Below are 26,070 nucleotides of genomic sequence, written 5' to 3' on the forward strand. Positions count from 1 at the left end.
CAAATGCTATAGCCCCGTGCCGCAGGGGAGTTCTTTCTTGGAGCTCACAGCACTGTGCATGGCGTATGGACCACAGGCTTCACCTCACTGAGTCCCAGTTTTATGGAACATAACCGTAGCACCTACCTTATAGAGGCGATGTGAACATTAAGTCGATTTTCTCCTCCACCCCTGCTCCACTCAGTCTCCCTCGTCCCAGCAGTAACATCCATCCAGTTATTTAGGAATCATTCCTTGACTCTTTCTTTGTCTCTCACCCATCCCCACCCCCAACATCCAGTGCAATATATTAGTAAACCTTGTTTGCTTTACCTTCGAAATACATCCAGCATCTTCCGCTTCTCACCACCTGCGCCACTGCCACTGATCCAAGTCGCCACCAGCTCACACTGGCCCCCCTGCTAAAGGACCCATTGCCCGTGGTCTGTTTTCAAACCAAGAGCCAGAGCAGTCCCTGAAAACATAAGCCGGGTCATGTCACAGCTCTCTCTAAAGCCCCCCAATTACGTTTCATGTCAGTCAGAGTAAAAGGCAACGCTTTTGCAATGACCTCCACAGCCCCATGACAGGGCTGCTGCTGCCTCTCTGATGTGAACCCCTCTTAGCCCGTGGATCACTGACGTACAGCCACAGCGGCCTCTTTATCACCCCCCAATGTGCCAGTATGTTCCTACCATGGGGCCTTCGTAATGTCAGAACCTGCGTCTGATAAACTTTACCCCCAGGTATCCCCATGGTGGTGTCCTCCGTCACCTCAATTCAAATGTCACCTGTAGGTGAGCTCGTCTTTGACCATCTCATGGGCAATAACAACTGCCCCACCCGAGACACTGTTCGTCCGTCTTCCCTGTTTTTCTCTGACAGACTACATATTTGCTTCTTTATTTATTACCGCCTGCCTCTTCTCATTAGAGTGGAAGTTCCGTGCATGAAAACTTTACTTAGCTCACTCTTGTGTCCCCTATTACCTAGAACACAATGTCCAGCACATAGTAGGAGCTCAATAAATGTTATGAATTTCACATGAGTAAAATCCCTCCATGTAGGGCCTTCCCTTTCATAAGGACCACAAGGAGGGACAGTGGAGGGGAGGAGCCCAGTGAGGAATGACCTCGTAGAATGTCAATATCATTATGATGATCTCAGGAATGGTGGAGGGAGCGGTGATGATGATGGCAACGATGACGACGGCAATGATGAGAGGGATGACAGAGAGAGTGGTTGCTAACACCGTTAGGCTGCAGGGTACCTGCCATATCACAGCAAGTTCACATTTACTGATCACTTACTGTGTGCCGGGCGTTATGCCAGGGGCTTAACATGTATGACCACCTTCCATTCTCAGTGAGCCTTTGATCGAGATGCCACAGTAGTACCAATCCAGTTCACCAATGAGGGTGGGCAACTTGGACAGGGTGACACAACTTGAGAATGGTAGGAATCATGGCTAGATTATTGAGAGCTCACACTCCTATTTAGCACATGAATGTATAGACAGATAAGAAAACAAACCTAGTCTGATGGAGTAATTTATCCAAGGCCTTCTGCTAAAATCCACATGTTTAATAAGCATCATGAATCTTGAACTGGGAAGGAGAGGACAGGGTTATATCACTGGTTATTCACCGCCACAACGGCTCCCTCTCACCATGCTGCTCGTGGATGTGTTTCACCCCTTAGGTGTGCTGTAGGGGAAAAAAATAAAAATAAATGAAATGAAATGAAATGAAAATTATATATGTATAAATCCTTCACAATCTGACCCTTGCTTCTCACTCTAGCCTCATTTCTCCCTCAAACCCCTTCCTATTCTCTGCAGCCAGACTGAGCTCTCCTACAGTTGCCCTAATTTGCCATATTCTCTAAGGAACACAGCTTCCTTGACCCTTTTCCTGCACCCCCACCCCCAACTTGCATACAATGTCCCTCCCTGGTGCTTCTCCAGTTCCTAGAAGGTCATAGCACCTACCACAATGTATGGTGATTGCCTGTTTATGTGCTGTCATCCACACTAGAGCTTTCAGGACGGAGGCTAATCTGTTCCTTTTCTTATCCCTCGTGCCAGGCGGCTTGCCTGGATTGTAGGAGGCACTCAAAACATGCTGGATGGATAATTGCATGGATATGACAGTATGTAACGTACAATGCCTTCTGATTCTCAGCATCCTGCACTGTCAGACTACCCACTCTTCAGGGGGTGAAATGTTGGGAGTGTCTCAAAGTCTTGAAAGTTTAGTAGAAGTGGGTAATATGTGCAAATGCAGTGTCTTATGATAGGTTCAGACAGCATGTTACAAATGTATGTTGCTAAGTTAGCCAGATAAATATAAGAGGCACATGGCTATGATGGATTTCTAAGTAAACAGGATAGAAGAGTTGCTGTAAAAACCCAGCCCCGCAGAGAACATTTTCATTCCTGCCTCAGTCTTGCTCAAGAATCTCCCATACCTCCGTATCAAGGTCAAAGCGCAGGACAAGGAGTGGGGGGCGGGGAATGAGGGTATGGGAGCTACACCTCCCCTCCCAGCTAGGATTCTATTCGACCCACCTCTCCCTGCCCCACAGCCACCTCCAAGCCTTTGTTCTTTGTTCAAGCTCTTCTCCCCGGCCTTCCAATCTGGAAGTCCCAGCAGCCTCCTTCTAAGGAAAATCTAGTCCCTGACCACCTGTCCCCCGCCCCCATCAGTCCCTCCATCATTTGGGCTCCTCAGAATGAGAGAGAGTGGTAAGGATACAGATTGGGTTTGATCCTATCTGGAAAACATACTAGGGTGTATGGTGCTGGAAAGTTACCTAACTCGTCCTCAGTTTCCTCATTTATAGAGTAAGATGAATACTTTGCAGGATTCATGGGAGATAACACATATGAAAAAGACCATTATAACTGTAAGCTTCATATACATAATCATCATTCGTGTGTGCCAACTAAATAAAGCTAGCCTTTCTATAATTCCGAGCCTAGCTGGATATTTTCAGCAATAGAAAAAAACCTAAAATACCATCCATAAACTGTGGCTTATAGTACCAATGGCCTAGGGTTGTGGTAAGATTTCAGTGAAATAATATCACTAAAGCACCCAGCATGCTCTGTTTCAGCAGAATGGAGATTAGTATGTAATTAGTGCAATATCCTATCCCTACCAGGCCCTGAGTCTCTAGAGGGCAAAACCTTGTCTGTCTCATTTCACTGCACCATCCTTAGTGCTATTGATGCATAGGTAACTGACCCAAAAAGTATTATTTTCTTCTGATTCATGCCTTGAACAAATCTGAGCATCTGACCTAGGCAAGGGGGCTACGGCAATGATGAAGCAGTTCAAAATCCCCATCCTTGTCGAGCTTTCATGCCAGCAAGGGAAACCAGGTAATAGCACATCAGTAAAATACAGTATGACAGATGGTGCTAAGGGGGGTGGGGAGGGAAGTAAAGTGGAGAAAGGGAAACAAGAGGGCTGTGTGATTGGGGTTGCTATTTTATTTATTTATTTATTTTTTTAATGTTTATTTTTGAGAGAGAGAGAGACAGAGTGTGAGCAGGGGAGGTGCAGAGAGAGGAGACACAGAATCTGAAGCAGGCTCCAGGCTCTGAACTGTCAGCCCAGAGCCCGATGTGGGGCTCGAACTCATGGACTGTGAGATCATGACCTGAGCTGAAGTCAGATGCTCAACCGACTGAGCCACCCAGGCGCCCCGGGGTTGCTATTTTAGATCAGTTGGTCAAAGGGATCTCACTGAGAAGATGACACTGGCGTAAAGACCCAAAGGAAGTAAGGGAGCCAGCCACGCAAATATCTGGAAGAAGAGCCTTCCAGGTAGAGAAAAGAGTGATTGCAAAGGCCCTGAGGTGCATCTGAGGAGCAGAGAGGAGGCCAGTGTAGCTAGGGTGAGTGAATAGTTCATCCAGCAAGTATTTATGCAGCCCCTACTCTTTGGGGAATAAACAAATGAGCACAATGTCTGGCACATAGTCAGCTCTTAGCACATGTTACTGTTTTCATCACTGTCGTTATCACTATTATCTCTGGATCTCTCCCACCGTCACCACTGGGCAGTATCCAGCCCCAAACCTGGCATCTAATAAGAGCTCAGTAACTGCCTAGTGAACTGAATCTCACTGTCCTGTGCAGGCTGGGTCCCTAACCATTAACACCCAGTTATCCCTTGAAATTGAACGGTACCAGAGACTTATTGTTTCCTTACATTGGCCTTTTGCTCTGAAAATCCTTAGGTCTTAAAACGGTACCAGAACTGTATGTAAATGCAGTATTCTATTGCTTTGGTTGAATTCCTCAACCTGCAAAAAGGTAGGGAGGGGAGTTCAGTAGTTGAGATTCTGTGACTTCTGATAAGCCGTGGGCCGCTTCATTTCATAGGGACCCCTTAGGGGAACAGCACGCTCCGGGTTTATCAGCTTTGGGCTATCACATGGGACCCAGCGGCCAGAACTAGGTGCCTGCTGTTTACAACCCAGATAAGCCTCAGAAAAGATTTCACCTAGAAGGGGGTGGATGAGAGAGAGGCCACTAGGTGCTCCCTGGAAGCTTTCACACACAATGATCATCACAGCAAATTCAGGAGACCTGTCCAGCACGTGGAAGAGATTGAGTCAGTAATGAACTAATGAACTCCCCTCTGAACCTCTGTCAGCCAGGAGATTTCAAGTCTCTTGGAAAGGCAGATCCTTAATGACTCAAGGCCCTCTTGCTCCAATAAGCCTAGGTCCTATTGTTCTTTCTTCAAGTGAAAGAAATCCCACCCTTCTTTTGACCTATTTGTCAGAAGTGAAGGGGGAGCAGACGAGCACTCCACTCGGAGGAAACTTTCAATTCCGACTTTGGAACGTTGCAACACAACTTCGGTGCGTTCATCTCCCGCCCAGCCACCCACTCAGAAGCTCAAGCCCCTCCATCATCCAGAAACTTCCAAGACCCCACCTTAAAATACTGAGCTTTTAGGGTGTGACCGGTGTACCAAGCAGAAGTGCCCTTCTTCCGTTGTCACAGTGTTACCTCTCGTTCCCAAACACACCCTCCCCGTTGGCAGGCTGGCTTGCTTCTCCATCTCTCTCTCTCTCTCTCTCTCTCTCTCTCTCTTTCTCCTCTCGGGTACCATGCAAGTTTCTCTTTCTTTTTTTTTTTTTAATGTTTGTATTTATTTATTTTGAGAGAGAGAGAGAGCAGGGGAAGGAGGGACAGAGAGAGAGGGAGAGAGAATCCCAAGCAGGCTCCGCACCATCACTGACACGGGGCTCAATCCCATGAACTGCGGGATCATGACCTGAGCTGAAATCAAGAGTCGGCCACTTAACCGACTGAGCCACCCAGGTGCCCCACCATGCAACTTTCTATCTTCTAGACTGAATAAGTTTGTTCTTCTTTTCCACCTACCAAATCTGCTCTTCCAGGAAGAGAGCACTGGCTTAAGAGTAAGAAAGTCATTTTAAAGAAAAGTAAGACCTGGGCCCAGTGTGTTTTCATGATCGACTTAAAGTCACATAGCTTATTCCTATCAAGAGTTAGGGTTTGAGACACATGTTTCTGATTCCAAACTCCTCTCCCTTTCTCCCCATCCTCACTGCCTCTTGGATGGGTGACCTCCAAAGAATACCGATTAGCCTCCTAATTAGCATTCCTCCAAGGAGTACTAATTAGCACCCAAAAATAAATATTTGGTGTCAACTTATATGCAGGGCAGCATGGAAAACTGTTTTCAAGTGAGTGCTTATAGAGAGGCCAGTTCCAAAGTACTTGTCAAACAGAAGTGATATCAATAAATATTTGTCAAATCGCTGAATGAATACCAATGGTATGAAGTTAAGGCAGGTGGATCTTCAGAGAAGTGATGGCATTTTCCATTCTGGAGAAAGGAGATTCTTTCTCTGTAAACAGATTTGCGTGAGAATTTTCTTTCATAAAAGTGACTCTGCTTGCCTTATTTTCACAACAACCATCCTTGGTTTATAGACTAAGCTGCCCAGGAGCTGGAGTTATCTTTGCTACTGAGCCAAAGTGGCCTACATACAGTGAAGCCAGATTTTGCCTTTGCCAAGTTTATGAAGGCAAGACCCTTGGAAAGTCCAAAGCTTCTCTACATTTCTCTAAGGAAGGAGGGTTTGTCTCCAAAAAGGTATAGCTTCTGGGAAGGCTGCTGAAACGTCTGGAACTAAAGGCCACTTGGACCTCTCTTTGTTTCTCATCCTGACATGTATTTGCATGTTTTCTCTAGAAATATCTTGCATCAGTTCATCTCAAAGACAGCCATGAGGCAGGCCTGGCATGGGCCAAAGGCTTGGTCAAGAGGAAGAAAGGAGACTTAATTAAAATGTCAGGTGCTGAGCCAGGCATTTTATACTTGATTTCCCACTGATTCATCACAATCCTATGAGGTAACTATTAAGTTTGTTTAGGACAGAAAAATAAGATTCAGAGAAGACCAGTGATCTGCCCCAATCACACAGCCTGCAAATGGCATAAATGGGATTAAAGCCTGTGTCTGCCTGAGTCCAGAGTCCATGCTCCTTCTACTCTCTCTCAGAGGCTTCCTGGACCTACAGTTCAACTGGGCTTGGCATTGACACCTCCCTCAGTCTGCTCCCTATTCATCTGACTAGCTTTATCCCCTGAAGTTTCCCATATCAGCAGTGCCCAGGGAGCTTTTTAAAAACTAGGTAAACCCTAGTCTCATATCAACCTACCAATGGAAGAGCCTAAACATGGGTACTTCTTTAAAGCTGCCTGGTCAACAGGTATGTCCATCCCTGGTTAAGAATCATTGCAATATATTGGGGCACCCGGGTGGCTCAGTCGGTTAAGCGCCTGACTTCAGCTCAGGTCATGATCTCATGAGTTCAAGCCCTGTGTCAGTCTCTGGGCTGACAGCTCAGCCTGGAACCTGCTTCAGATTCTGTGTCTCCCTTGCTCGTGCTCTCTCTCTCTCTTTCTCTCTCTCTCTCAACAATAAATAAAATTTAAAAAGAATTTTAATTAAAAAAAGAATCAATGCACTATACGGACCCTTTATTCCAGAAAACCTTTACCCCACCCCCATATATGCCCATACTTCTCTCTTCCTCACCATTTTCCATACATATTCCTTAAATTCAGCAAATCCAGTTTCCCTTCAACAACCCCCACCTCACCTCTCCAGCGAGCAAAATTCATTCTGTCATCTCTACAAATCAACGGAGAAGGGAAGACTTCATTAAGTCCAATGTTGGCAAAAAAAAAAAAAAAAAAAGAAAGAAAGGAAAAGAAAAAAAAGATCCATTTAGATGCTCAGCTCACCCACACACTACAATAAATTACAAATAAATTAAATCATTCAATACAAAGTTTCAAGCCTAGAAAAACAGGAAATGAATAAAATGAATATTAGCTTAGAATTTGGGTAGGGGAAATGGAATTGTAAGCATGAGAGAAAAAGTTTTTATTAAAGGGAAAGTGGATCCGATTTAACTACACAAAAATGTAAAGCTACCTATTAAAGAAGAAGGATAGCATATAGGAAGAATTTTTGCTGTAAATATGACAGACAAAAGTTAGTAATATTATCTTCTAAAAAGACCATACGAATAGGATAAGAGCTCTGAAGATGGGAAACTATCTTGTTTGGTCTTGTATTTCCTGTGTCTATAGACACTTGGCCTATAGTAAGGTCGCAGGTTTTTTTTTTACGCCAACACCCAGGGTTTGTTGTCTCACCGCTTCGAAGAATGAAGAGGAGGACACAGAATAAAATGAGCAGCAGGCAACAGTTTATTAGAGTTTAAGAAAGAATAGAATGAAAGGTCTCTTTGCAGAGAGGTCGTTCGAAGGCGAATACCCGCACTAGGCACTAGGCACTAGGCAAGGGACCTTGTTTTATAAGGTTCTGGTCAACCCTCCCTCCCCTTCCCCCTTGTTCCTTCTCACGTCCTACACTTATTGACTCGATTGAGCTCTAGGTGCTGGGTTGTCCATTCCTGACTGGCTCAATTCCATTGTATGAGGGGCGGTCTATGGCCATATCCTTCCTTGTGGGGCATGCGTTTTATGGTCTACTTACTTTTAGTCAGGTCTTTTGTCAAATTCCTGAGGGAAACCTGAGGGGGAGTAGGTGGGGCCTGTTACATTCTTAAGAGGAACCTTACACCAGAGGGGGTTTGGCCGGAGTCAGACACTCCCAGCCTTGTTCCAAAATATGTGTTTTTCCCCACCCAGGGACCTCAGGTCCTAACCTTTCCCTCTCTGCCTACTGAATCCTATCTTTTCCTATCATAGTAGTACTTGTTGAAGAAGAGATTTTTTTTTTTAACCTAAAACCTCAGGAGATTGAGTGAAAAAAAGAAGACATAAAAATCAGTCACAGAAGAAGAAATATGATTATTCAACACATGGGAGCATATTGCAGACCTCACTTGTGATATGAGAAATAGAAGTATTTAAAATACTGATGGGCTATTATTTTTGTCTAAGAAATTAGCTGAGATTTTTTTTAACTATAAAATATAATACTAAGGCGAGTAGGATGAAATAGCCCTTTAATGCTGTCATTGATTCAGCCACTTAGAAGACTCGTAGAAATGGGAACCAGGTTCTGATAGTATTGAGATGGTCACTGTAATGGGAATTACTGGTTTTGTCTGACCAGAAACTCAACCTCCCCCTTCTGACAGACCCCATGACCCTCAGACAATGCACCTATCCTGGTCAGCCTTCACTGGGATTCTTCAAACCAGCCCTGTCTGGAAGAGAAGCCCTTTTTCCCCTCTGGACATGGACATGATTGAGGACATGATCCTGGAAGCTGCCAGTAGCCTCTTGTAATATGGAAGGAGTATATCTATAGTACGAAAAAAATAGGTTGGTTTGCAGGGAATCCTGTTAGCATTAGACTCCCCCGTCCCCATCATTCCTGAGGTCATTTTCTGTATCTGGGCTCTTCTCACAGGGTAGTGACCTGAGTCCATCATCTCTCCCACCCTTAGTGTACCAGAGTAGGCTCTTTCTGGCTTTCAGGCCCATGGAAGTCTGAAAACACTGCAGATCGGTGCTTCTAACCACCCCCCGCCCCTGCCGCAGCCCCCATCCAAGGGCCAGTTGTTACACATTTACCAGCACATCACTTTCCTTTAAGGTACCTGGGCTGGATTTCTGTCACTAGCAATCCAGAGAATATTGGGCAATGCAGCCAGAGACGCTGAAACCCAAATCCCACCTGAGACTTTTATCTCCAGTTTACAAATGGAAAACCCTCCCCAGGCGGTCCCCAAGGGACACAAAAGCCACAGGAAGTTTTATTTTTATTTTTAGCTGGGCTTTAGGCTGTGCATGAAGCTGTTCTGCAAGATCACAGCTAGACACTTAGGATATTGGGTAAGCCATTTTGCAAGGAAAGGTGACACAGTGCATATCTATCCATGCTGGATGAGATGCAGCCACAGAGAAACAGATCCCAAGAGAAAGTCCATTTGCCTCTGAACCCAGCAAGGAGTCCGAGAAGGAGCCAAGGAGGATCCCAAGCCTGCTTGCCACAGGGAAGAAAAGAGAGAAAAATAACTAACTAAATATAAATATAAATAGATAATAAAAAAGCCCATCCAGACCTCCTCCTGGAATTCATGCTCTGGGTCAGGTTTCTCTCAGACTATATTCAACAGATTGGCCGAAAAAAGAGAACGATCTCCATCTCCAGACTTTTTTCTGCCTGGTGCCTCTGCCCACCAGCAAAGATCACCCAATGAGTGCCTGGGCCTCTGGTTAATCACATTCCACCTTCACCTGATGCCTACAAAACTCTTTTGACGGTAAGTGGGAGCATTACAACTGTTGATCCCTTCTACATCAGTGACTTCATTTCTAAGAATTGTTTCTTTTTTTTTTTTTTTCAACGTTTATTTATTTTTGGGACAGAGAGAGACAGAGCATGAACGGGGGAGGGGCAGAGAGAGAGGGAGACACAGAATCGGAAACAGGCTCCAGGCTCTGAGCCATCAGCCCAGATCCTGATGCGGGGCTCGAACTCACTGACCGCGAGATCGTGACCTGGCTGAAGTCGGACGCTTAACCGACTGCGCCACCCAGGCGCCCCTCTAAGAATTGTTTCTAAAGAAATTATACAAAATAGAGGAAAGGGTTTAGGTACAGACTTGTTTATTACTGAATTATTTAGAATGCGGGGGGGTGGCGGGGAGAAAAGCCTGAAATCCACACAAATGTCTAACAATAGGAGAATGACTAAGTAAATTACAATACGCAATCAGAATGTATCACAGTCATTAAAAATGTTTTGAAAGGATTATAATAATATGGAAAAAATCTTACATTTAACTAAGTAAAAATTAAGATTTAAATTTTATATTCGGAATGGCAATACAAAAAGAGAAAAGGCCAAACTAAATTGTGCATTGACTGAAAGCTAGAAAGGTGCTCTAAAGCATTAACTGTGGTTTTCTTCTTTGGGTAGTGATACTATCAAAGGTTTTTAGTTCTGCTTTTGCCTATATTTTCCAAGCTGTTTAATAAACGTACAGACAAATAGATACCACTTAGTATGTCTCAGTGTTTATCCTGGGCCAGGCCTACTACATAGCACATTTCATAGATTATTTTGTTTAAATCTCCCAACAACTCTCTGAGGTGGGTACTTTCATTATCTCCATTTTACAAATGAAGAAACTGAGGCTCAGATAACTTAATTATCTTGCCCAAAGTCATACAGCTGATAGCCAGGGTTTTAAGCCTGGTCTGTTTGATTTCAGAGCCAAAGCATCTTACCCACCCCACTCTCCTCGATAAGAGAAGAGAATAGATAAATAATTTACATATAACTATATATGGAAATATAGATATTAAACTTCTTTTAAGCAGTAGATCCATTCTTCAAGGTTAATTCAAGACTGATCTCCTTTGTGAGAATTTCTACTTCCTGCCCCTAAGCTCTTACGCTGATGTTTGCTCTTTCCGTTACTCTTACGCTGTCCTACATTATTGGCAGCCTTTCCACGCATAGCATTTATACCTCAGGTAGACCAGAAAGCCTGAGTGAAGGAAAAGCATCTTCTCCTCACTCTGGTTCTTTTCTCCTTTCCTACCTCCTTCATTTTGCACCATACACTTCAGCTGTGATCCCTCTGCATGGTAAGACAAAATAAGCTAGGACTGGGGTGCCTGGGTGGCTCAGTCGGTTGAGCATCCGACTTCGGCTCAGGTCATGATCTCACAGCCTGTTGGTTCAAGCGCCGCATCGGGCTCTGTGTCTGAGAGCTCAGAGCCTGGAGCCTGCTTCGGTTTCTGTGTCTCCCTCTCTCTCTGCCCTTTCCCGTACAGCTCTGTCTCTCTCTCTCTCTCTCTCTCTCTCTCTCTCTCTCTCTCTCAAAAATGAATAAACGTTTAAAAAAATAATAAAACAAAATAAAATCACTGTAACTAAAAAAAAAAAAAAATGAGCTAAGACTCCCAAATTTGTGTCTAAAGGGAAGTTGGGAAGCCTTACCCAAGATTTCCACTTACTTTTGTAAGTTGACTTTGTTATGGCTTGTTGCTACCTCCAACTCCTGGCTCCACTGCCCCAGTTCATTCAGAAAACGGTCTCATCTTTGCTGTCCCTGACCCAGGTGGAAACTCAACCCCTTGCTCGTTTCTACAGTGAACCCACACTACAGGCCTATCTGAACATGTAGACTTTATCAAGGATGTTGGAGGGCAAGGACAGGCTTACACTGTTGCAACTCGAACAACTTCAATATGAATATTAAACATCCCTATGAAAACAAAACAAAGCAAAACAAAACAAAACAAAACGCTTTGGCTACCAGGCCCTGGAGAAGTACTATTTATTGTCTGCTTTGCTCTATGAGTATCTCACGTAATCCTCTCCCTTCCTCCCATTGCTTTCCTACCCCACCCTCCCCCCACACCCAACTCCACACTCCTCCATAATGCACAGCTATCCTGCTTACTCAAGCCCCAAGCTCCAGACTCAGCTCAACCTTTCCAGGTGCCCCACCAAACAAAAGAAACTTTCACTGAAACTGAATCCACTCTGCTTGGACTGTTGTGTTGCTGGACAGCAAACATTTTACCCTCCTCTATTACTCTCACATACATAAATTTCATTGAGAATCTGCTTTGTGCCGGATGCTGAAGATACACAAAATTGGAAAAATACACAAATGATAATCCTTAAGAACTTAATGATTAAGTTCCTTAAGAACTCACAGCTTATAGAACAGGTAACCACCATACCAGACCATTGGTGCTATAACTGAAGAAGATGCAAAGGGTCGTGGGGCTCAAGGGGAGGGTGCATCCTGTAAATCTGGGCCTCTTAAAGAAGCGAGGGCCAGACATGAAGGAGTCTTAAGTTCTGAGTTCCTTTCTCTAGCCATGGGTTCAGCTGATGTTCCTCACATTTATTTCCCTTCCAAAAGCTTCTCTTGGGCTGTGGCTGCCAAGATTCTTTCCACTGCAATACACAACATACAGCAATTTATGACAGACACTAATCCAACAGCCCTGATTTGCCCTTAACTCCAATTTGAAACGTGCAGCACATTAGCCCTGCACCATCTCTGCCGCACCCTGCCGGGTACCATGGGCACCTGCAAGACCACCTGGTGGGTTGAGCAACAGAAGATATTGAGGATTCGTCCAAAGAAAGTCAACATGTGCTACATGTTCACTCAGTCAAGTCAATTTTCAGCCTAAGTTTCCTGTTTCCTGTTCTCCCCTCTTTCAGAACCAAATGCAACCAGAGCTCTTCTTTCAGATTCTTTAAAAGCAAAGGGGGACGAGGGAGGGCCAGTGATCTCTGTTATCACAAAGGAGGTTGCCTGTCTTGACACTAGTTTCAAAAGTTCGTTTACAAAATACTGTGACTGTGCTTTATTTTAGCCCTTGCTTGAATTTTAAGCATTGAACATCTGGTTGTCAAGACACTCAAGCTGCTTATCGTAGAAGTTCTAATATTTGTGGAACCGTGGGATGTGCTATTTATTGTGCATGCTCATTACAATATCAGGTCTAATCCTCATAATGAACTTACAGGATAAGTGGCATGTCTTTTCTCTAAAAAAAAAAAAAAATTGAAGCTGTCAGCATTTTCCCAAGAACACGGGGTTGATAAGTAGAAGGGCTGTGAGTTTTGAAGCCCGCCTCATTGGAGTCTAAACTCACGGTATTGCTCACATGCATTCATCAATGGAAATAAGAATCATAATGATTTTGAGGTCTCTTTTCCTACTAATTTGAAACGGAAAACCAAATATGTCATCTTTTAAGGGTATAATCAGGATTCGCATTTACCCTAGCATAATATACTGCTATTAAGTTCAAAGTTCAAGTCGTAATTATTGTTGTATTCTGGGTTGAGATATTTTAATTTTTTTTTAATTACAAAAGAGATATATGCTCATTGTAAAATTTAAAACTTTATGAAGTGGGGCACCTGGGTGGCTCAGTTGGTTAAGCATCCAACTTTGGTTCAGGTCATGATCTCATGTTTCATGAGTTCAAGCCCTGCATCGGGATCTGTGCTGACAGGTCAGAGCCTGGAGCCTGCTTCAGATTCTGTGTCTCCCTTTCTCTCTGCCCCTCCCCTGCTCACACTCTATCTCTCTCTATCTCAAAAAAAAAAAAAAAAAAAAAAAAAACAACTTTAAGAAGTATAAAGTGAAATATAAATGTCAATAGCCCACAAAAATTTGAATAAACACTTCACCAAAGGAGATCTATAAATGGGAAATAAGTATATGAAACATGTACATTGTTAATCATCAAAGAAATGAAACTTTAAGCCATCCATTAGAAGAACTAAAATTTAAAACAATTTTTTTTAACATTTATTTATTTTTGAGACAGAGAGAGACAGAGCATGAACGGGGGAGGGACAGAGAGAGAGGGAGACACAGAATCAGAAGCAGGCTCCAGGCTCTGAACCATCAGCCCAGAGCCCGACGCGGGGCTCGAACTCACAGACTGTGAGATCGTGACCTGAGCTGAAGTCGGACGCCCAACCGACAGAGCCACCCAGGCGCCCCTAAAACAATTTTTTTTAACGTTTATTCATTTTTTGAGAGACAGAGAGAAACAGAGCATGAGTGGGGGAGGGGCAGAGAGAGAGGGAGACACAGAATCTGATGCAGGCTCCAGGCTCTGAACTGACAGCACAGAGCCCAACATGGGGCTCGAACTCACGGACCATGAGATCCTGAGCCGAAGTCGGATACTTAACCGACTGAGCCACCCAGGTGTCCCAAAGAGCTAAAATTTTAAAGTCTGATCATGCCAGATACTGGCAAAGATATAGACAAACAGAAATGCTCATACAGTGCTGGCAGGATGTAAAATGGTGCAACCACCTTGGAAACCAATTTTTCAGGTTATTAAAAAATTAAACCTACACCTACCATATGATCTAGACAGTCCACTCCTATGTATTTACACAAGGGAAATGAAAGCATATGAAAACACAAAGAGTGGTACACAAATTTTCCTAGTGGGTTTTTTGTTTGTTTTCTGGTTTTTTTTACAATAGCCCCAAGCTATTAATAATCCAAATGTCCATCAGCAGGTGAGTGATAAGCAAATTGTGAAACATCCATACAATGTAATGCTATTACGTAATTAAAAGGAATTAATTATTGATATACTTAACAATGTGGATGAATCTCTAATTTTGTTCAACGAAAGAAGCAAGACGAAAAACAAGACATATTGCATGATTCCATTTATGTAAAATTCTGGGAAATGCAAACCTTTAGTGACAGAAAGCAGATCCGTGGTTTCCTGGGGATGGGGGACAGGGAAGAATGGCAGGGAGGGCTTACAAAGGGATGTGAGGAAAACTTTTGAGGGCAATGGATATATTTTTGGATTGTGGTGATGGCTTCATAGTTGTATATGTATGTCAAAACTTATTAAATTGTACATTTTAAATATGTGCAGCTCATCGTATGCCAATTATACCTCAATAAAATGGTTACACACACACACACAGACACACACACACACTCACTCACAATTAATAGCCCCCAAACCCTCTCTTGAAATTACCACTAATATCAATTTTATCATCATCTTTCTAGAGATTTGCATAGCAAGAATCATATTATACACTATTTTACAACTGGCTTTTTTCACTTGGACTTTTTTTTCACATGAGTGTTCATGAAGCTACTTCATTCCTTTAAATGGTTTCTCAGTCATCCAATACTTGGATGTTTTGTGATAGCACACAGGCTCTCTATTTGTGGACATTTAAGTGACTTCCAGCTTTTTCTAGAGATTTTTTTTTTAGTCAAGACAGTTATTTCCAGGGTTATGAACACCTGACTTAGAAGCTTTCTGCTCTTGAAAACAGTCCCTTGCTGGTGGTCTCTCCTGCTTCACTCCACCAGCCAGCAACCAAGCTGTTCTGGCCTACTTGCTCCACCTGGTGGGCAGTGTAGGAACTGGGCAAGGCTTATTATTTCTCCTGTGCGAGTGGTTCTCCTGGACTCCAGTTTGCCCTTCTGAAATCCATCTGGCCCTGAATGCCACAGTGATCTTTCTAAACACAAATCTAATTCTCTCAGTCTCCTCCTGAAAACTCATCAACTAAAATTAGCCTGAGCCCCTTATCGGAGCATACAAAGTGTTACTACTCTGGCCCCTGCCCAGCTTTTCAGCCTCAATTTCGGTAACTCCCCTCCTGGCACTTTGTACTCCAGAAATACATAATCAGCTGTGGTTCTCTAAATACACAGTGCTGCTTTCTACATCCATATCTTTGTACCTGCTATTTGCTCTCCCTGGAGTGCCACTGTGCCTTCTCCTATCCAATAGGTGCTTGGTAAACTTCTTTTCACCTTCAAAACCATACTTACTAGTCCCTTGCCTCTCTGTAGTCTTTTCTGTTCCCTCCACATGAAGTTGATCACTTCTTCCAACTGTGCCTGGTATATACATCCAATTCCACGCCTATAACATTTTATTACAGTTATCTATTTGTATGTTTGCCTCCTGCACCAAACTGGCTCCCTCACTAAACTTGAGAACCACAACTATCTCTTGGTCACTGTGCATCTTTCACGGTGCACAGAACAAAGGAAGGGAGGCTTAATAAGCAGACACTAATAAAATGAATTGACCACATCTGCAGCCTAAAGGGAATGGTGTCGAGTGCTTCTTTTTCTCATGAATGTAGAGCCTGTCAAAGTTAGGATGCCATTGGTTAGGACACAAAGTCCAGAGGCTGAGACCAGTCAGAGGGACCACACACTCTAATCTTTACCAAATACATTGTCAAGTGATATCCACCACTTGGTTAAGCCCGAAGATCCTTGGAACTATCCTGAACCTAGCATTCCTCATTCAGTACTTGGGGAACAAACAATGGGGTATGGTTTGCAGTTTACAGCCTGGTGCCTTTGGCTGCCACAGGGAAACTGTTCCAGTAAATGCAGAGTTTCCTGACTTTTTTTTCTTACGTCCCCAGGAGAGAAACTATGGGGCCATCATGACACCCCCATGTGCCTCATTTGAGATCCAAAGGAAGACGTTTCTTTCTTTTACTCATTCATTCAACAAATATTTATTAAGTGCGTCCATGGTTTTAGGCACCATTCTAGGCTTTTAGGATACGTAAGGAACAAAACAATAATCCCTGCCCTTTTGGAGCTTAATGCTAATGGAAAAAGAAAGACAATACTAAAAACTTAATAAGTAAGTGCATTTCATAGTGCACATAACTGGAAGTTAAGTGTTGGGGAAAAAGGAAGAGTCAAGCAGGTCGTGCGGTACTCTCTATGAAGCTACTGATAGCAAAATGAGTGAGCAAACAGAATACCTCTGGAGGTCCTGTATGGGAGATGATTTCCTCACTGTGTATGTTCATTTGAGTGGGATTTCTGTTCCTCAGAGCTGAAAGCATCCTAACTAAACTGAAGTAGCCACTCTGGCATGCACTCTTTAAGACGAATGATCTTCCACGAGTCCCGCCTGTTTCCTGGACACAGAAAAAGAATTACAAGGAGATGCCAGAGTCTCAGTTCCCACTTGGGGATTTTCCTGAGGGTCTTGATGACCCTATGTTCCTACTCATTCAATTATATCCATCCCAGTTAATCTCTTTCTTGCTGTGAGACATGGAAGTCAGAGAGCTGCACCTCAAAGTATACCCCCAGGACAAGATAAAAGGTTCTAGATTCACACTCATTTGCTATTCAGAGGCATGCTCCATCCACAGGGACCAGGCCACCAGCAAGACCCCATCTCCCAGCACCGTCTCCAGCCTGAATAATTGTCACAGCCTTTTAACTGGCGTCCCTGCTTCCCTCCTGCCCAGCCATACCTGGTTATCTTCCCAGGAGCCAGCATGGTTCTTTTAAAACATATGCAACAACCTATCCCTTCTCTCCAACTTCTTATCACTTACTTATCCCTTTCTTATCCCTTCTCTCTCGCTTCTTATCACTTACAGGCTGTGTGTGATCTGGTTTGGGTTAGCTCTAACCTCATGTCCCACCCCTGGCCCTTTCCTTACCAGTCACTCTTCCTTAAGTATGCCAGCATGATTCCATATCAGGCCCTTTGCATTTGTTATTCCCCCTACCTAGAACATTCTTTCTTCAGACACCTGCAGGCTTATGCCCTCACTTCCTTCAGATTTCTGCTCAAATATAAGTTTAGCATTAAGGCCTTGCCTGACCAAGCTCCCTAAAATAGCATGCCACACCTGTCTGTCCATCTCCTTACCCTGCTTCATTTTTCACCATAGCACTTGTCACACCTGAAATTATCATATGGATCCATTTATTTCTGTGCCCCCTTCCTCCTCTACTAAAATATGAGCTCCTTGAGGACAACGACTTTGCCTACTTCATTCACTGCTTGGCTCTCCAGATACAAACAGCGCCTGGCACACAGCAGGTGCTCCATAAAAGTTTGCTGAATAAATTAATGATAACTTGCCTGACTCTACCTCACTCGGTGGCCAAGTAGGACATGCACATAAAGACACACATCCCTTTAAAGCCTCTTCTTCCTTTCCACTCCTCTTCTGAGTCTTAACAATATTTTTAGGAAAGCCTGCCTCCCATCTTCTCTTTTCATTCCCTTGAAGAAAATAAAATATAACTCTTTCAAGAGTCATGTCTGATTAGAATCTGATTAGTGCTACAGTTATTGTGTTGCACACTAACAGAACTGTCTCCTGGATACCAAGCTGTGTGGGAACTGATAAAGCCAGACCTCGTGGGGCCTGAAGCATGAGCAACCAAGGTCAGGGAGGGAGGATGACTTCCACCTCAGCATGGAGCCCAAACAGAAAGTTCAGAAGCTTCAGAAGCATACAGAGTTAATCTACTTGGCATGGATCTTGGCTGTCCTATGGCTTACAGGCAGAGGTGGCCAACCATCTCGGTGAGCATTGGATGTAGACACTCAGGAATCTGAGTAGGCGGGGACAAGCGGGATTAGTGCTGTGTGGCATCTGTAGGCTCAGAGGCACATTTTGCCGCTCAGGAATATCTGGGCGATGCTTTAAAGGAGATTCATTTCCAGCAACACAGTTGGGAGGCCCCCATGCTGTCACAATTTAAGTACAAGAAGGAAGTGTGACATCATTTTCCACTCCCAAGCTTGTGAGGGCTGGGACTCTAGGCCTATACTTTAAAAAAAAAAAAAAAAAAAGTGCAGAGTTGGAGATCAGAGTTAGATTTAAAAGCAAACCAGATAAATCAAGCTTCAAAGTCATGGAAAAGGTCAAGAAGACTTTAGTATATATGCCCCCAAATTCTGCTACTACCTCAGTTTTTCTTTCTTTAAATTAGCTTTTTCCTTCAAACATAAACATGCTGGAGAAGTTGTTGCAAAAACTCTACTCATTCTTTTTCAGTTTTATTTCATTGCTGGCATTGTATTTTTTTTTCAATATAACCAATTGCCGTTTTGAAGACATTATTGCTTGAACAATGTTTTGTGAGTCACCTAAGGAACTTTAACTAGATATTCTTGTAAAGTATCCATTGAAAATTTTTGGAACATTCACCCGTTTACAAATCAAAACTGCTCAACAGTAAGTTGTTTGTTTGAGCACTGATATCTACTATGAGCAGAATGATCTTGGTTAATCCATTTGCTGTGGCCCAGAAACTTCTGCCTTTGGAGAAAAGAAAGTCAGAGAAGGGAGGAGTGTGAAAGGATGGGCTGAGGGGTGACCCTTGTCTGTTTGGAACAACACCATCAATCTTCTCCAGGAAAGTGGTTGTTAATTGGACAGTAGCCATGATAAAGACCATTAATTCTGACTGATGGCATCTGGCGAATTAAGAGCACTTTATGTTCTTTCAGCATTTGGAAGTATCTCTTCCAACTGCTCCAAACTGCTTCAAACCAAATATCACCTAGTTGATAGAAAAGTAGCAAATTAGCAAAATATGCACACGAGTGTGTGTGTGTGTGTGTGTGTGTGTGTGTGTGTGTTGAGGGAAGCAGGCTTATTCATTTTATCATCCCTCCTTGAAAGTCTACTGGGGCCAGAGTAGTTCTGGAAGAGTTGACAGTGGAAGGGTGGGGCTTGGTTATAAAAGTAAGTCAAACTTGCTCCTTACTTTCAAGACAGGAAAAATTCAGAGGGGAAAAAACATGAATAAGAATAAACTCATAAAGGATGCTGTAAGTAACACTTAAGGTCACTTTCACACCTGAGATTTTATTATTCTGTTCGTTTATCTGTCAACAAATAACGTATTCAGATCACCTAAGGGAAATTGAAACAGGGACCCACTGGGCAGAACAAAGAACGTGTAATTACTTCCAAGTGTGGGGCTGTAAAACGTTATAATGCAGATGGCATCTAAGCTGAATCTTAAATGGTGAGTAGAAATTTGGGAAGTAAATTTGTGGGCTCAGCGGCACTGCAAGAAGTATGGAGAAGCTTGGCCACAAATTCAAGGATCAATGGGTGGCTTGATGTCCCTAAAGCATAAGTAGGGTTTGTGGTAGTTTCAAATTGTGTCTACAGGGGTGCCTGGATGGCTCATTCGGTTAAGCACCTGACTCTTGACTTTGGTTCAGATCATCGTGATCTCAGGGTTCATGAGTTTGAGCCCCACATCAGGCTTTGCACTGACAGCACAGAGCCTGCTTGTGATTCTATCTCCCTCTCTCTCTGTCCCTCCCCTACTTGCTCTCTACCTCTCTCTCTCAAAAAAAAATAAATTAAATAAATAACATAAAATATGTCTACAAATTCTTTGAAGCCCCTCCCACGGTAGGCCTAAGCATGTTATATATTATATATTGTATATGCTATATGTTATTATATATAATGTAAAATGAAGGCATATAATATAGTTATATTATTACATAGTATATATATTTATCATATATCATATATAATAAATGAAGGTATATAATTATATTATACATAATATATTACATATAATAAATGATATATTTATGTTTGTAAATATATACATAAATAGATCACTCATTTTATACATTGTGTATAATAAATGAAGGTATATATAAAATAATATATATGTATATATATATGAAATAAGTCAAGGTAAAGCCAACTATTCCAAATCTAAATAACAGCTTACATCTTACTGTCATAAAGTCCAAGTGGGTATTTCTGACCAGAAGGCAGTCAGGGACCGAGGGTCCTTCCATCTTGTGATTCCTCTCTTCTGGGCTTCCACATTATCTGCACAGTCCATGTATGGGGAGAGTGGTGTTTAAGAGCCAGTCTAGGGGCACCTGGGTGGCTCAGTCGGTTAAGCATCCAACTTCAGCTCACCTCACGATCTCACGCTCTGAGAGTTCGAGCCACGTGTCGGGCTCTGTGCTGACAGGTCAGAGCCCGGACCCTGCTTCAGATTCTGTGTCTCCCTCTCTCTGCCCCTCCCCCACTCACGCTCTGTCTCTGTCTCTCAAAAATGAGTAAAGTGTTAAAGAAAAAATTAAGAGTCAGTTTAGAAAGTGGCACACATCACTCCCCTCCATTCTATTGACCAGAACTCAGTCACGTGTCAATATCTAACCATAAGGGAGGATGTGCAACAGGGGGAAAAGAAAATGGATATGCATGGTTTGTCAATTTCTGGTGCATGTTCATTTTACCTACACTTCACTTTGCTTTTGCAGGATTTCTGGGTAATTAGGTATTATTATTTCTATTTTTTTTAACTTTTATTTATTTTTGAGACAGGGAGAGACAGAGCATGAAAGGGGGAGGGTCAGAGAGAGAGAGGGAGACACAGAATCTAAAACAGGCTCCAGGCTCTGAATTGTCAGCACAGAGTCGGACGCGGGGCTCGAACTCACGGACCGCGAGATCATGCCCTGAGCCGAAGCCGGGTGCCTAACCGACTGAGCCACCCAGGCACCCCTATTATTTCTATTTTATAGGTAGAGTAGCTCAGACTCTATAAGATTAAGCAGCCTGCCTAAAATCATGTAACTAGTAGATAAGACTACAATTCAAATCTAGGTTTATTTTAATAAATCCAGACTCTTTTATGCTAATTTCTCTTATGCCAATTTCTCCTACCCCTGCTATTCCCTAAAGGAAATATTTAGATTGTTCTGTGTCTTTATAAGTAGTTATAACTGTTTGAAACACTGCTTGATCAAACATCAGTTTTCACAAAGTTCTGTGTAGTCCTAACTGGTCCCTAATCTTTCTTGGTTTGCCTAACATTTATTTCAGCTTATCCTAACTCCAGAAAATCTATCTATCTAGATTTTCCTCAAGAACCTCTACATTCAGCATTCATGTATCTTTTGTTCTTCTTTAATGGGACAACCAGATTTTTTCCAGTTTAAACAGATAACGGAATACACTTCCTTCTTCAATTTCACAATTAGCTCTCCAATCCCTCTGCTTAACTTGAATACTTCCTGGTTTTCTTTTTCTTTTTTTTAAGTTTATTTATTTATTTTGAGAGAGAGAGAGAAAGCGTGAGCAGGGGAGGGACAGAGAAAGGGAGAGAATCCCACACAGGCTCGATGCAGAGCCCAATGCGGAGCTTGATCCCACAAACTGTGAGATCATGACCTGAGCCAAAATCAAGAGTCAGATGCTTAACCAGCTGAGCCATCCATGCACCCTGAATATTTCCTGTTTTTCAAGTGAAACAAAAAGAAGACAAGAACAGTTATAAAGCTTATCAGAGTTAATTCTCCTCTTAATCATTGATCTTTCATCAACTAGCTTTCTGCCCTCCCAACCAATATTTAGAAGTTTTGCCTCTAAGGTCATCTCATTGATCACTATGCACAGCACTGAATGCCTGCTATGTGACGGGCATTGTGTAAGAGAATACAGACTGATGTAAAGATAGATTATTATCTGACAGAGGGTTTGGGGCAAACATCAGCATCACTTACTGCAGGCTTCAATGCACCGCAGGAGTACCTCCTGTTCTCTTAACATCTGAAGAGAGGCGCACTTGGATGAGGGCACAGCTCAATGTGCTTCAGAAGAAGAACCCCCATCCCAGGTTCTTATGGAGCAGGCATGGCAATGACCATATTCAGAAGACACAGGGTGGTCTCAGCCATGGCCGCCAGGCAGTCTGTGTGTAGGAGGTGGCTGTTGAGAGGACCACCAATAAACACCAGTAGCCCAGGTAGACCTAAAGCACTAGTGAAATTAAGCACAACCTCTCCTGCTCGTGAAGAAGAACACCTCAAATACCAATCAATTCACAATCAAGCAACATGGGATGAGCATCCCAGTTCAGTAACTGGATATTCAAACTCCCTGTCTCCATACTTATAAAGATGAATTGGAGGGGTGACTGGATGGCTCAGTCGGTTGAGTGTCCGACTCTTCATTCCAGCTCAGGTCATGATCTCATAGTTTGTGAGTTCGAGCCCCGCATCGGGCTCTGTGCTGACAGTGTAGAGCCTGCTTGGGATACTCTCTCTTCCTCTCTCTCTGTCCCTCCCATGCTTTCTCTCTATTTCTCTCAAAATAAATAAAAATAAACTTAGATGAACTGATTACAGTCCTTAAACACAAGGTATTCACGGTCTAAAATGAGTGACTTTCATGTATCAAATCATTACAAGGCATATGTTATTGATACATGCTTTAAAAGTTTGCCTGAAGTCTGTTTTTCCATCTAGTGGTGTTTAGCAAGATTTCTTGGGTGACAATATTGCTAACAGGCTGAGGCCGGTGTTTTCTTCACGGAGAGAGCAGATGTGCCTAAAGGCCCAGTGAATCATGCAAATGAGTGAAGTCAGCCACATGAGAGCCCCAGGGTCTGTGGCATGCAAATTCTGACAAAGTATATCTGGGGGCTGAAACCCACTCCTTACAATGCCCTCTACACCAGGCTTTTTTCAGTTCTGGGCCCGCGCAGAAATCTCTCAGCATGTCTGCCTCGATCTAGAAAATGCAGTGAACTGCTCATCTCATTTAGCAGGAACGATGAACCTCCCAGTCTGCATGTGGCACCAGAGTGAGCCCTTTACTTCCATTTTTGAAAACCGTAAAAACACCCTTGAAATAGTTTAAACCAATCCACGTTTTTAGCTAAGCAATACCAAATTTCTTCCACATCAGTTAGGCCGACTTCAACCAAATTTTTCTACAGTAAATTTAACCCAAGTAATGTGTCTATGGGCTTGCATCTAATCCACTGAGTTAACTTGAGAACTTTTTTAAAAAGATTTTTATTGTTCATTTATTTGTGAGAGACACAGAGACAGAGTGCGAGTGGGGGAGGGGCAGAGGGAGAGAGACACAGAACCAGAAGCCAGCTCCAGGCTCTGAGCTGTCAGCACACAGCCCGACATGAGGCTCAGACTCACCAACGAACCATGAGATCACGACCTGAGCTGAATGAAGTCGGACACTTAACCGACTGAGCCACCTGGGTGCCCCAGCTTGAGAACTTCTTATCCCTGTCCCTCCTTAGGTACCACTTTCTCTGGGGAGCCCTGCCTGGTCCTCAGCTCTGCACTGTATGCTCCCCCATGGAAGCCTAGATTGACCTTTATTTGTGAAGGGACAATTTTCAAAAAGTTAAAAACGTGACTGTATAAAATAGCAGAAACATAAGGTTTAAAAAAAGTATTCGTTTTATTAATTAAAGGGGTAGCCAGTAAAATGATAAAGCCGATTTAAGGAGCATTTGAGCAACAGAGGTTTACATAAGTCATCACAAAGGCATTAAAAAAAAAATCTTAGAACAAGGTAAGTGGGTTAGGTACCAAGTTGGCTAATGTCTTATAGGGCAATAAGCAGGAACCTCTAGGGTCATCTCTTCTACGGAACAGAAATCATTTCATTCGTATTGGCAATAGACAAAAATCATCTGTGTTGTTATCAGTTTTCAATAAATTAATGTCTTCTTTTCCAAAATTGTAAAATATCTGAACCAATAGTAAATAGAAAGTCCAAAAAAGGTACACAGTGCTAGCAAATCGGTTAATCCTAGAATGGGTCTGCTCTACCACAACAGCACTATATTGAAAAGACATCCAATAATCTGTTTGACCTATTTCTTTTTTAATTTTTTTAACATTTCTTTATTTTTGAGAGACAGAGACAGAGCACGAATGGGGGAGGGGCAGAGAGAGAGGGAGACACAGAATCGGACGCAGGCTCCAGGCCCCGAGCTGTCAGCACAGAGCCCGATGCAGGGTTTGAACTCTCAAACTGTGAGATCATGACCTGAGCTGAAGTCGGACGCTTAACCAGCTAAGCTACCCACGTGCCCCTTGTTTTGCCTATTGCTAAGGTTTTGGACAATGTTTGGGTACATATCTACATTTGGGGGGGAATTGTTCTTAATATAGCGTATATTATTATTACCTACAAAGAACAGTTGCTAACCTCTACTGAGCACCAACTGTACCAGGCACGTGCATTTTCTCACGTGCTTAATACGAAGGAAAAGGCATCACTACTCGCCCGTTTTACAGATGACACTGAAACTTAGCCAAATTAACCTGCCCCAAATCACTCAGCTTGTGAAGAGCAGGCATTAGAACCCTGATCTGCCTATTTGACTCTATGTCTGTGCTCTTAGCCGCTCATACCATTCGTCATAACTGTTCATAAAATAGCCCATTTATTTACCTGTATTTTCCTCTGGACTGTGAGTTTCATGAGAGCAAAGATCATTGTTTCTTGTTCATTGATATTTTCCTTGTTCATTGATATTTCTTGTTCATTGATATTTCCTCTTTCCTATTGATATCCAGCATATAGTAAGCACTCAATAACTATTTCTTAAAATTAAATAGTACATGTAAACGCAGAGAATCAGATTCCAATTCTAATACATTTTTCATCAGCTCTTTCACCCTTCTCTTGTAATTAAAATATCAGTTACAGTCCTTATTTTCACCTTTTATTCTCATCGGTAATAGTGTCCAGAACAATGGTTGGGGTGAAGTGCTTAACCGATATAGTCTTTATTCATTTATAGAATTGTTTATAAAACAAGCATTTGTTGAGTGCTTCCTACATGCCAGGCTTTCACTAGGCATGGTATAAATTGCTCCCCCACTAAAATGTAGCTTTATGAAATAGAATTGTGTCTTTTTCGTTTAACTTTTTTTTTTTTAATCTCCAGTACCTGGCAGAGAGACTAAGGCATACTAGGCACTTAATCAGTAGTTGCTGATTGAATAAATGAGTAAGTGTTGAAAGAGGGATCACTGCAAGCCCTAGGCATCTTCCTGGGTTATTTCTTGTGTGTCTCAATTAGCAAATATCCATCTAGAATGTAATTCCCCTAATAAAATGCCATTAGATGTTAACTTTTAAAAGTATAAATGATTCTTTCTTACCTTTAATGAAATTTACCCAACTGTTCATCTGGTTTTTTCTCTGCTTGCTCAGAGATCCTTTCTCTTCCCTTCCCCTGCTCTGCTGTGTGTCTTGGGAGCAGGTGGGGGGGGGAGGGATCCTGGATACCCCATTTCCCAGCCTCCCTTGCTAACTGGCTCCAGGCTAGGTTTGGCTAATGGTGGTCCTGGAGGGAGATAAGAAGGTGAGAAGAAAGGAGACACCTCTACTCCCGTCCCTACACCCGTCCCTCCTCCTCCCCTCAACCCTCAACCACCAACCATTGGAGGAAAC

At 42.9% G+C, this 26,070-nt stretch overlaps 1 long non-coding RNA gene across 1 annotated transcript; it reads right to left on the reverse strand.

Annotated features, from left to right (window-relative positions):
* Positions 1-1,542: 1,542 nt before the first annotated feature.
* Positions 1,543-25,974, reverse strand: LOC124501805 (uncharacterized). Its single transcript, XR_006959818.1, has 2 exons — positions 25,779-25,974; positions 1,543-1,685 (listed from the first exon to the last, which is right to left on the reverse strand). It is a non-coding gene; the product is annotated as an uncharacterized LOC124501805 (long non-coding RNA).
* Between the last annotated feature and the right edge of the window lie 96 nt (positions 25,975-26,070).

Source organism: Lynx rufus, unplaced genomic scaffold (assembly GCF_022079265.1).
Source record: "Lynx rufus isolate CCGP_SWC_20201006 ecotype Redwood Valley unplaced genomic scaffold, mLynRuf1.p SCAF_7, whole genome shotgun sequence".
NCBI lineage: Eukaryota > Metazoa > Chordata > Mammalia > Carnivora > Felidae > Lynx > Lynx rufus.